Source organism: Hemiscyllium ocellatum, chromosome 12 (genome assembly GCF_020745735.1).
Source record: "Hemiscyllium ocellatum isolate sHemOce1 chromosome 12, sHemOce1.pat.X.cur, whole genome shotgun sequence".
NCBI classification, from domain to species: Eukaryota; Metazoa; Chordata; class Chondrichthyes; order Orectolobiformes; family Hemiscylliidae; genus Hemiscyllium; species Hemiscyllium ocellatum.
The window spans coordinates 57645667-57659182 of NC_083412.1; positions in this window are offsets into that span (position 1 = coordinate 57645667).

The following is a 13516-nucleotide window of genomic DNA, read 5'->3' on the forward strand; positions in this document are numbered from 1 at the left end:
AAGTTGCAAGTTCTGGATTTTCTTTTGCCTTTCTACCTGGCCTGCCTAATTTAAGACACTGCTCAAAATTTATCTTTCTGATCAAGTTTTTTTGTCATCTGACCTAATATCTCCTTATGTGGTTCAGTGTCAAGGTTTTTTTTACTATATATAATATATATGTTTCTATATAAATACAAGTAGTTGTTATTACTATTATTGTGTTTTTTGTTCCACTGAGCTGTACCGGGAAATAACTACAATAATCCATGATCTCAGATAGTTTGAGCAGTGCATTTCTTTACTGCTGTTCTGGAAGATGACCTGGAATAAATGTAGGCTTTTCAATGTGTCTCTGCAGCTGTATAAACATGTATGAATTTGTCACTAATGATCTTTAATAAGACCTTAGCACCTTTTCCATTCACTTTTGCCAAACCCTTTTTTTGAAATTTGGAAGATTCTGAACAAATAAAAATGGAAATTAGCTTTTTTTCCCCCTAATCATACTCCACCTTTCTTGATTTAATCATTTTTTATGAGATTAGGAAACAGCAGAATGCTGGCCTATTTATTGTGTTTAGTGGGCAAGTGCAAAATAACATTCATGGAGCATGTGTTATTGCATTATTACAAAGAATATAAATTCAACTCTAATGCTAGGCCATAAGTTACTATTAACATAAAGTTTTGATTTATTCGCCAAATTTGAAAGAACTGAGAAGGAAAGTAGGCCTCGTTTCTATAGCATATGGCAAATTGAAAATGTGACAAAGCTTTTGCATCCAGGATCTTTTGGAATAAATCTTTATGGGAAGTATTTTCTCAGATCTGTGAAAGATAGGGGAGAACAAAAAGGTTTGTGTGAGACGATAAAACATCATTTTCAAATTAAATTCACACAATAATCTCAAAAAGTTACTAAGAATTTTTTTGGAGACAATAAGATTTTGAAGGATTCTACCCAAAATATTAATTTTTGGATGAACCTGTCTGATATAGACATTGAGGAAACATTGAGTGAAATATGTGATCATAGAGAATGGACCAGACTATAAACCACTTTAAGGAGAAAGGGAGGACTGCAGCTGCTGGAGAATCAGAGTCAAAAAGTGTGGTGTTTCATTAGGACATTCCTAATGAAGGACTTATGCCTGAAGCATCGATTCTCCTGCTGTTCGGATGCTGCCTGACCTGCTGTGCTTTTCCAGTGCCACACTTTTCGACTCAACAACAAACCACTTTAACGATGGAACTATACTTATTTCTTAATAGATAAAAATAACCAAATCAATGCTAACATTCCAATCTGGAAGATCTGTTTGTGATAGGATCTAGAGTGGTCTGTGCACACAGACAGCTACCTGATGAAGGAGCAGCACTCCAAAAGGTTGTGCTTCCAAATAAACCTATTGGACCAGAACCTGGTGTTGATTGATTTTTAATTTTGATCACCCCAGCCCAACACCAGCTCCTCCACATGCACACCTTGTTCACTCTCTGTAGCTATTGGGATGCATTGGTTTGACATCAATCATAAAACATTTAACATTTCGGACAAGTAAAGTTAGTTTATGGTTGATGCCCAGGTCACATTGCATATATATATAAAACACAGGTTCCATTCCAGAATCATAGAATGGTTACAGTGTAGAAAATGATTTGGAGACTTCGGTGTTGGACTGGGGTGTTCAAAGTTAAAAATCACACAACACCAGGTGATAGTCCAACAGGTTTATTTGGAAGCATTAGCTTTCGGAGCACTGCTCCTTCATCAGGTGATTGTGGAGTAAAAATTGTAAGACAGAATTTATAGCAAAAGTTTACAGTGTGATGTAACTGAAATCAATATTTAATTTCAGTTACACCACACTGTAAACTTTTGCTCTAAGTTCTGTGTCTTATAATCTTTCCTCCACAATTACCTGATGAAGGAGCATTGCTCCAAAAGCTAGTGCTTCCAAATAAACCTGTTGGACTATAACCTGGTGTTGTGTGATTTTTAATAGTGTAGAAAATGTTCATTTGGCCTGTCATGTATTTGTTGGCTATACTCCCTTATCATTTCCTCATAGCCCTGCAAGCTTTTCCTTTTTAAGTAATGATCTCAATCCCTTTGAAAACCTCAGTTGACCTTGTCTCCCACATGAAGCCAGTTCATTCCTAATCACTCACTGAGTGTAACAGGTTTTCCTCAAGTCATACATGCAATGGCAAGGCATATAGACAATGGGCAAAGTGCTGGAAAATGGCACTGGAATAGTTATGTGGTTGTTTTCAAATAGCACAGACTCGATGGACTAAGGGGTTTTACTGTGCTATAGACATCTATGACTCTATGACTCATTGTTTCTTTTTCCAATGACCTTGAATCTGTTACATCTGATTTTAAAATCTTCCACCAATGGGAACAGTTTCTTTCTATTTACTCTGTCTACACACCTCAGGAATTGAAGGTTCTCATTCCTAGAACCATTTGTGAATCTCTTCTGTACTGTCTCTAATGTCTTTACAGCCTTCCTAAGATTTGATACTGATGACTCTACTTAATATTCCTGCCTTTTGTACTCTGTGCCCCTATTTATAAAGTCCTGATTGGTGAATGCTTTATTAATAGTTCTCTCATCCAATGTTTTACACATTTATATATGTAGATCATTCTGCTGATACATCCCACTTAGAACTATAGCCCCAATTAGGATGCTAACTCACAGTTAAGGGTTTCTCATCACCGCATCAAAAAGGATACTTCTTCTAGAAGTTAGCTGCATTCAGAGGATGTGGGTGTTGCTGGCTGGACCAGCATTTATTGCTCATCCTTAATTGCCCAGCGGGCAGTTGAGAGTCGAGCATACTGCTATTGATCTGGAGTCACATGTAGGCCAGACCAGGTAGGTATGGCAGATTTTCTTCTCTAGAGGACATTACTAAACTAGGCAGTTTGTTTTTTCCATGGTAATGGTTTCATGGTCATCATTAGACTCTTATTTCCAAATTATTATTAAATTCAAATTCCATGATCTGCTGTAACTGGATTCAAACCCAGGCTCCTGGAACATTTCCTAGGTCTCTGGGTTAATATGCATCCAGCGATAATACCACTATGCTACAGCATACTCTGGCTATCCATAAAAATCTACAAAGTTCTGACTGGCTGTTAGCAAACATAACATATGCACTATGGATTCTATGCTCTCAGGATACCAAAACCCAAGTTCAGTGGAAGCATTTGATGGCTTAAATGACTAACACACACAATGAGAAGTGTTATGCCTGGTGGCTGGATTTCAGCATTATTAGCACAACAGACAAGCTGACTGTCATGCAAAAAATCTGCACCTCCATTTCTTTAGTCACCCAGTGAGCTTTGGGTTTGTTTACGTTACCTTTCCCTTCTTGGGAATGTACCATTAATGCACTTAGACTATTTCTTTAAAGAAATCCATTGATCAGTTACAGTTTCAATCTGTTGATGTTTGGTTCCAATTAACTTGGGTCAGATTCATGCTCATCCCTTTGAAATTGCCTTTCTTCCAGTTAATTATTCTTACACTAAATTGCTCCTTGTCCTTTTTCATAACCAAGCGAAATCTTACTCTAAGAGTATCATTGTCTCCTTGATGTCCTCCTGTTGTGTTCAAGAGAAGTGTCATTCTCAAGGATTTTTTTGTACTTCTCTGCCCGCCTCTCTCAAAAAAAATTGTAATTAATCTTTTTCATTAGCCTCTCATAATTTGTTATTTGATGCACAATAACGAGGTTGAATGATTTATTAATCTCTTCCAAGTTGTAAGAACTATTTTCTCATAATCACGTATATTCATCTATCATTGACATAAGGATGCTTCATATAGATTAATGATTTAAATAGCATTTAAGAATACATGTACATATATTTTAATGTCTTATGCCTTGGTCATTTATTTACTGCAAAATATCCTTTAAAGTTCAACAAAAGGTCAATATATAAAAAGATAAACTCTGGAACAAAAAAAATTATGTAAAAATGAAAGATAGTAATGGTCCTTCCTCAGAACATAACCTTACCACAAAATAAAAATTACACAGACCCAACGGATGGGTTATAGCAAAACCATTGCCAACATCTCATTCTATATTTTTCTTCAAAATATATGATTGATTAGAAAATGCATTTTCTGAAAATGTATTTTTGTGCATGGAGATTAAAAGACATCAGATAGTCATGCAGTAATGATTCTAGAATATTCTCTATCTCTTGCTTCTTTAATCTCCTCCTTATTGATTTCCTGAGATTCAACTACTCCAGCTTATATTAATGTATTTTTAGAAATTTCTGCAAATATCCTATTCAATAAAATGCCTATCTTCAACTCCTGTACCCTGTCCAACCATCAGCCATTGGTAATCTATTTTTCTCTCTAGAGTTTTAGAATATGCCATTGTGATCCAACTCCTTTCTCAAATTCTATGTTTCCCAGCATGAATCTTTTCAGTCTGATTCTGCCTTACGTATAACACCGTGGTGATTTGGATCAGTTATTAATAATATTCTGAATGATTGTGCCCATAATACATTTTTCATCTTTGTTCTCCTCAAATCCTCCTTACGTGACAGTGGCTGAGCCTTCACCTTTGTCTAACATGGAACACTGGAACTCCCTCTGCATGACAATGTGTCAACTTTTAACAGCAATGGACAGCCATGGGAATGGGTGGGATTTGAAAGCACAGAAATTAACGGTTTGTCAGAAGGTTGCCTTGGTCAATTTACCAATCTCTATGCTTCTATCTCCTGAAAGGAAACATTGGATGGTATCTACAAGGTAAGCTAAAGTGAGAAATGATGTGTTGGCGTAGACCAGAGAAGACAGAATGAAAGAGTTGGGGATGACTTTGAACTTAGGTGAATGCACCTAGAGTCAGGAAAATAGCCCCTGACTATTCAGCTTCTCCCTACAGCTCAAGCCCTCCAACCCTGGCAACATCCTTGTAAATCTTTTCTGAATCCTTTCAAGTTTCACAACATCTTTCCTAAAGCAGAGAGATCAGAATTGAATGCAGTATTCTAAAAATGGCCTAATCAATGTCCTGTACAGCCGCAACATGACCTCACAACTCCTATACTCAATGCACTATCAAAAAAAGGCAAGCGTACCAAAGGCCGCCTTCACTATCCTATCTACCAATGACGCTACATTTAAGGAACTATAAATCTGCACTCCAAGGTCTCTGTATAGCAACACTCCCCAGGACCTTATCATTAAGTGTATAAGTCCTGCCCTGATTTGCCTTTCCAAAATGCAGCACCTCACATTTATCTAAATTAAACTCCATCTGCCACTCCTTGGACAACCTCCAGCCACACCTTCTTTGATTCACCAGCAGTCTTCTTCCTGCTTTCAGCACAGAAGTGTTTCTCCCTGCTGGGCCTTACAGCTTTGCAATCTGGAGGCTTAACTAGAATGAGGTTCAGATTTAAAGGTCAGGATTCCATGCTGCCCATTACTTTTTCTGTGTTCCCAATTCAAAATTCCATCTAAATGCTGCTTGGAATGCCCTTTTAAATACTGGAATTGAAATTGACTCCTGCAGGTCATCACCTCCTCATCCTCATTGGTTAAGTTGTCCTCATGTGGTAATGCAGTGGTTTGGCCAAAAGGCCATAAAGTATGCAATGCATTTACTTGTGGTTTTTTCACAGGTTACTGGATCGCAGTACTCCCACATGTTGGGAACTTAAAATCCAACTGCTCATCTATAAAAGTTATCATTAAAATATATCACAGCCTTCCTCAAGTGTGGTGGTCACAGCCAAAATTTAAAAAAATGTGAATATATTTCAGTAAGGGAGAGAAGGTGAGTAAGTATATAAAGGGGTGCATTAATTAGAGCAATACAAGTGCCAGCAGCATGTCAATGATTTATAAGATCTGGCAGAAGATATTTAGGTTATTTACTCAAGTGTAAGGCACATGGTAAATATGAACATGAAGCAAAACAATAATGAATAAAATGATTCATAATTTATTACTATTTTGTTAAATTTCTTTAAGAATGAACCAATAATGTATTTGAAGTTGAAATTGTGGAATATTCAAATGTTATAAACCACACTAGAGAATGAAGAATTCAAGATGTAGTGAACATGCTTTCCAAAAGATATTTTTGCACAGAACGAGAAATCTTTTGTCTCATCATACAGCACATTGAGTAACATCTGATAATTCGTGCACTAAACATGGGTTACTATTTCAGATGTTAAGTGATTTTATGGTGCAGTGACAGGCTGCATCACAGTCTGGCATTGAACATACAGGAAGACTAGTGACATTAGGTCTCAAAAACATGTAGCAGCAGAAGTAGGCCAATCAGCCTGTTGCATCTACTCCATCATTCAATGAGTTCATGACTTTCCACACCACTTTTCTAACTTTTCCATGTAAACCTTAATTCCCGTACTGATTAAAAATTTGTCTCTCTCAGCCTTGAATATATTTACTGACACAGCCACTACAGCCCTGCATGGTAAAGAATTCCACAAATTCACTACTCTGAGAGTCATTGAAATATATAGCTTAGAATTAAAAGAGTCCTAAACATGGCCATATCCCTCCAAACTACATCCTCATCTCCACATTAAATATGTGACTTCCTTATTCTGAGGTTATGGCCTGTGGTCCTCGATGCTGCTTTTCATTCTTTACTTTTATGTGAAACACAGCTCAGTAGTAAGATTGATGGTGAATGTACCAGTTGCTATTATAAATGATTTGATGACAAAGTCTAAATTTCAAGAGCAGTGGGTGCTGGCCTCAACTCCCTTGATAAGTACCAGAATATATATGGTGGATATTCAATCCCTCTGGTAAGCCTGATTATTGTTCATTAAACTACTCATAACAGGCTGGCCTGATAGTAAATATTAATCACACCTAAAGGAGTGGCAAATGTTTAATCTACAGCCACACCAATGTTGATAAATTCATTTAGCAAGCTGCATCTACATGCTCAAATCTAAGAATAATTGTCTATTGACAACATGGAATTAGCAGGAAAACCTAGGCAGACAGGCACTATGAGGCAGAGCAAGTCAACTTTAGGGAGTCAATTCTGAATGTCCTGTACCCTATATAAGCAAGGAGATTGGCTATTTAGGGTCAGAGAAAGTAAAATGCACTCTTTGGTGGGAAATCTGGCACAATCCTTAACTGGATCACTTTTCACGATACAGAAAAGCATTTAACAAATTCACAAATCTGCCAAGGTAACCTACCTATTCACTTGACACTTCCTTGCAACATCTGCTGATATGTGGCATCGCTATCTTTGCTACCTTCATTATTTTATTGCTCTACGACTCCACTATTAGAAAACGGTCCACAAGTTTTGATGTAATTACGTTTAAAAACATCTTGAATGTTACCCCTACATCAAATATCCTTCATTCTTCCAATTCTGACCTTTTATATATTCTTTGCTCTCTCTCTAGCCAACTGTTGGTGGGATGACCTTTAGCCACTCAGCTTTCTTTGAAGCCATCTGCATAAACCTTTGTCTGCATTTCTCTTATCTGTAAAAGCTGATTGATGAAAACCAATCTTTTCATCAAGTCTTCAAGAGCACCCTCTAATCTCAAATCCCTATTGGCTGTCCCCCATCTTAATGCCCATTTCTTTTTCCTCGGCAAAAGTGAGGACTGCAGATGCTGGAAACTAGAGTCTAGATTAGAGTGGTGCTGGAAAAGCACAGCAGCTCAGGCAGCATCTGAGGAGCAGGAAAGTCAAGGTTTCAGGCAAAAGCCCTTCTGACTGGTTTTCGTTTTTTTCTTTCATGAAGCATCTTGGGACATTTTATAATATGCAAGGTATATATAAATGCAAATTGTTGTAGTGTGGCTTGAATACTTCCTGCAAATTATTTCAAATGCTGAAAGTGATGTTTGCTCACTGAATAATTCTTCTGAAAAAGTCTTTGCTAAATATACTCCAGCCTCTAAAGTTAAGAATAGCAAATCAACAGGAAGAAATTAATAAGATGATCAGAAATGGACTGTTTCACTGCTTTTAGTTTTGGAAAAGGAAAGTTAATAATTTGGAACGGAAAGGGCAACAGATTACTCCTGATTTGCGCACAAAATCTTCCATTACTACAATTTCAGGGACCCCAGGGTGAGCCAGGCTTTCTCAGCACCTGAGACGTATTTGTTCAAGTAAAGATAATATAGCAATAGAGGCACAAAGAAATCAAAGCTGCTCACTTTCAGACAGACGGCAAAGAGAGTCATTCATTTACGTATCCGTATTGGCACATCTGCGATTTTTCTGAAACATGGGTATTTAGGCGCTCCTTTGCCTGACTTACTCAGAGATGCAGCTGCTGTAACTTTGCATGCCTAAACTCTATTTTTGTTAGAGACTTCTGTTGAAAAATGAGGTTAGTTTCTATTTTGGTGAAAAATGTCTGTATGACATCAACAAATTTGATATTTAACACCAGTCATTTTATTGATTTTCCATAGACTATACCGGTTCGGGAAGCAGCCTGAATGTATATAAAGTATTATTTTAAGGGAAGCAACAAAATGAAAGAAAACAGTGGCATTTACATGAAGTAGAGCTTGCTGTAACAAAAATGGAAATTGTTGGAGAAACCCACTAGGTCTGGCAACATCTGTGGACTGAAAGCAGAATTAATGTTTTGAATCCAGTGACCCTTCTTCAGAACTGGACACAGTCTAGAGAATTAAACAAAAGCAGAAATTGATGGAGAAACTCAGCAAGTCTGGCAGCATCTGTGGAAACAAAGTGAGGTTAACATTTCGAGTCTATTGACACTTCTCAGAACTGGTCACTGGACTGCTAACTCTGCTTTCTCTCCACAGATGCTACCAGACCTGCTGAGTTTCTCCAGCAATTTCTGATTTTGGTTTAGATTTCTAGCACTCAGAGTTTTTTTTGTTTTATAAATGAAATTTCAAATTGGGAAAATCACTATCTCTGAATGTAGTAAAAAATGTTTAGAAATAAAGAAATGCATAGAATTTCAGCAAGTAGCACTCGTGTCCATGAGAGACGGACATGGGGCAGATAATCAGTGAGTGAAGTCTGAATGAGCCAAGAACCTGGTTTTTAAATGGGAAAGAGTATGCAATCAGGGAAGTGCATCGTCATAATTCAGCATGGGATATTATAGTAGGAATACTGCTCTAAAGTATGGTGTTATACTTATTTAAGTTCATCATAAATGGTTCCTATTGATAATGCCATGTGAGGTTTTGAGTGAAATTGTAATTAGTCAACATTAGCCATTTCTAAGTGTGGAACATGTAGATGCATTGAAACAGAAGTATTATTAAGTGAGCCATCGTGGTCTTAGCAGGGAGGCTAAGTGGCATTAACTTTTAAATTCTGTCTTCTATCTTATTCCTTCAGTATTTCTGTTCATTAGGGTTTTTTTGTATTCAACCCCCCTCACTTATCCAAACCCCATGGACAAGACAGCAATAGAGATGGAACTATCTTAACTTTCATAACTGTGGCAAAATGACCATGAAACCGTTGTAAACTGTTGTTTTGAGAAGATTTGTAGCTCAGGTTGAGGTTCTGGAAGCTCACCGAACGGAGGCTCACTGAAGATGTTGCCTAGTATGGTGACGAAGTGTCTGAAAATGAACCTTCCAGCTCAGCAAGCAAACCTATATCCAGAACCATTATTAATTGTGGGGAAAATTCCATTTGGTTTGTTATTGTCCTTCAGTGAAGCAAATTGCCATGCCCTTCCTGGTCTGGACTGCATGTGATTCCAGATTCGCAGCAATGTTGTTGACTCTTAACTGCCCTCTGGACAGTTAGGAATGGGCAATAAATGCTGGCCTAGCCAACATCGTTCTCATCCCATGAATGAATGAAAAAAAAAGCCTTGCTGTAAAAAGATAAATGTATTAGTTTTAGTAATGGAGTTTCATTACCACTATAGATCCCAGGATTGTCTCTTATAGAGTCATAGAGTTTTACAATATGGAAACATTTAGTTCTAGTCATCCGAACTGACCAGATATCCTAAACTAATCTTGTACCTTTTGCCAGCATTAGGCCCATATCCTTCTAAACCCTTCCTATTCATGTACCAATCCAGATACCTTTTTAAGTGTTGTAATTGTACCCACCTCCACCATCTCCTGTGGCAGCTCTTTAACTTTCTGCTCATCTGGAATGAAAGAAAGCAAGGAGAATGTCAGCATGATTGGCAGATACAAAACAAGCAAAAGATCATTGTAATGGGGCATGATGGGAGAAAAATAATCTACACTACGAACTCAAGTGTTTCTCATTTTACTGGACCAGACAACCTCTCTGTTTAGTAAATGTTTGCCAAATAAAAAGCTTTTGGGAAGTGAAAACCTTGCCAGAAAATATGGCTGAATATTTTGACACTGTTTGGAAGCTGTTAGATAAGGTGTCACTAACAATTGCACTTTTAAACGTGGATTGCTCTAACAATATGGAAGCCAGTTAACAGGGATGTCATTGTTACACATACATGCCTAAAATGCATGATAAATATACACATAAATCAATTGGAAATCAATGTATTGATATTGATTGTTTACTAGAATTCAAAAAAGAGATGGCTAGGTATATTTTTGATAATGCAGATTATTCATCCAGAACAGATATCTATTCAATAATTTATTTGGGAAAACTGATAACATTTTTTCTTTCGAATCATGAAATTATACTTTCAAATACCAAAGCAGAATTTGAGTACATTCTCTAAGCTGATCGCTCAAAACAGTACCAGGAGCTACTGTATAGTCTTAACAAAGGCTACAACTGCCTATTCATATCAATACAAAACTAATGTCAATATCCAGAGGTGAACAAAGAATTTTCCTGGTATCTTGACCAATATTACACAGAAAACAAACATCACCCAAAACAGACTTACTGATGATTTAGCTTCTTTCATGTTTATAAGTACCTATGTCTGCATTTCTAAAAGCAAAAACTGATTATATTTCAAAAAGGTGATTCACTGGTTTTGATTTTTTTAAGCTGTTGAAAGTTTTATCTAACTGCAAATTGATTCTTCTACTATTGACTGATAAGTGTTTTGCATTGTCAAACTATTGCCAGCAGGTGGGGTAGTGTCAGAGAGGATGATATATGAGTCCACCATTCAGAGACAGGAAAAGACACAGCTGCTGTTCAGCTAAAAGGATAATCGATGAGAGGGAGTATGATCTCAATTTTTATTCAATTAGTGAGAAAGATTGCATAACTTACAAGAATGATAGGCACCAATATGTTGTACTTTTCTTTTATCATGAATTAAGTTAACATTAATATACTTGCCATCCTCTTTGGTCCTATTTTTCACTAGTATGTTATTTAAACAGCAGGAAACTATATCTGTGATGGAGCATTGAGAATACACTTACCCAAGTGCAGGTGACTCACATAGGCCAATTACACATGTAAGGGAACACCTCAATATATTACCTCCAATGTGATATTCCCATATTAATGAACATTTTTCAAATGTACTGAGAAAAACAGCAAAACATGCTTTAGAAAATGATACACAGAATGCAACCAGGTATTCGCCAATTTAAATGAGCATCTTATAATATATTTTGACTGTGCTTAATTTGAGTAAACTGCAATTAAATAACATTTGTCAGTACTAATTTCTCAATGTCACAAAATAATAATACCCTTCTGTGAATTTCATGCAGGATGCATGACAACCTCTAATTAACACTTCTGGCGCAAAGCATTTTAACTAGAATATAACCTTTACAAACAAATAAAACTTCCTATTTCTGTCTCATAGATATTTTTATAAATGCCATTTAAATATTAGGGAGAAGGATTAGCTAAAGAAACAGCAAACATTAAATTCTGCACTCAAAATTCCTACATTTATATTGTCAATTTTGAAAACATACATGGTGTTCATAAGAAGAGGTTTATTTTAATAAGAAAATATTTAAATACTCATTATATTTACATCTTTCAAATATTCCAAAATCAAACATGTATTTGGAAGCTGAGGGAGTAATGCTTTTGTCAATGTCAGTCTATTACAGGTCACAAGAGCTGCACAAACACAGGGTTGACATTCCCTGTGATACCCCTCCTTTCTTATTTTGAAGTAAGACTGCTTCACTGATGAACTAATGAAATCTGGAATCCAATGCACTGATGTGAATATATTGTTTGTCCACTAGGCATGGAATTGTAATTGTTTTTTCTGTGATTCTGTGAAAAGCTATACTTGCTCATATTTTAAAACTGACTTTGGTGAACTAAAATATGCCCACTGTTAATTAAATGATCCAAGTTGACTACAATTCCAGATATATTCCAATTGGGACAAATCTTAGACAAATCTCCCAGAATTTCACAACACCTGCATCGTATGGACATTCCAGTCAAACCAACACAAAAAAAACAGGAGACAGCATGTTCCCCCAGCTTGTTTTGAACAATGGGAGCTATTGGAACTCTTTGCCTTTGGAATGGCACTAATGGCTTACCACTTATCTCTTACAAGCAAATGATGGGTTGACCAGGGCCATGGAAGCTTTATCTCATTATATTTGGAGAGGTGCTAATAGTCCCATTTATCTCCTATGATGAATACCCGGCGAGACCCCTGGTAAGAAGGATAGAAACCAATTATCAAATTGATACTGACTTAAATGATCAAACCTCATTTCGATCAATAGAGAGCTTAACTGTAGTCTCTGGATATCATTGCTTCATTCTGGAAAGGATTAACTTACTGTTAACATTAGTTTAAGAATCGATGGCCTACAAATATCCCAGTCAGATCCAAGGCTGAGCTACACCTGCCTCCAGTCTGAACCACATCAAAATGTGGTTTCAAGAAAGCAATCTTATATTCACCTGAATAGTGCGCTAACATAATCTTATGGTAGTTTCATCAATTTCAAAAGGATTTCTGAAACTTCAACCAGTGGCATCCACCTCAATATGAGTTCTCTTGGAAAAAAATATTTTTGCTGGCCACTAACTGGACTCAAACAAAAGCCACAGGAATGAATGTTCATATGTCTGGCATAACTCATTCTTAACTATAACCTCTTTACTTTCCTTTTGTTTCATTCTTTCTTTGATAGTATATGTATGTGTCATGGGTTTGAATGAATGTTATTTTTGTTCTAAACTCAAAAGAGAATTTACTGAAAGTCATTTTTAAATAGGGCTTCACAAATAAACAGTTTTGGAGAGAACATACTATTTCTAAAAGGAAACAAAATAAGAAAATAAAATGAAAAACACCTCTGCTTACATACAAAAGAGGATGAAAATAAAATAATTCAGTTCACCTCTCTACTACATCCATAATACTAGTTCTGTGACTCTGTGAGCACTTGTTGGTATGTCAATGTCTGTAATGTCTGTCATGCAGTTGTGTTACATGGACTATTAATCGATAATTTGATCAACTGATTTAATAGCTAGGATTTAGTTAAACAAAAATACCTTGAATAAGACATGTAACTTAAATGATCTCCAACAAAAGT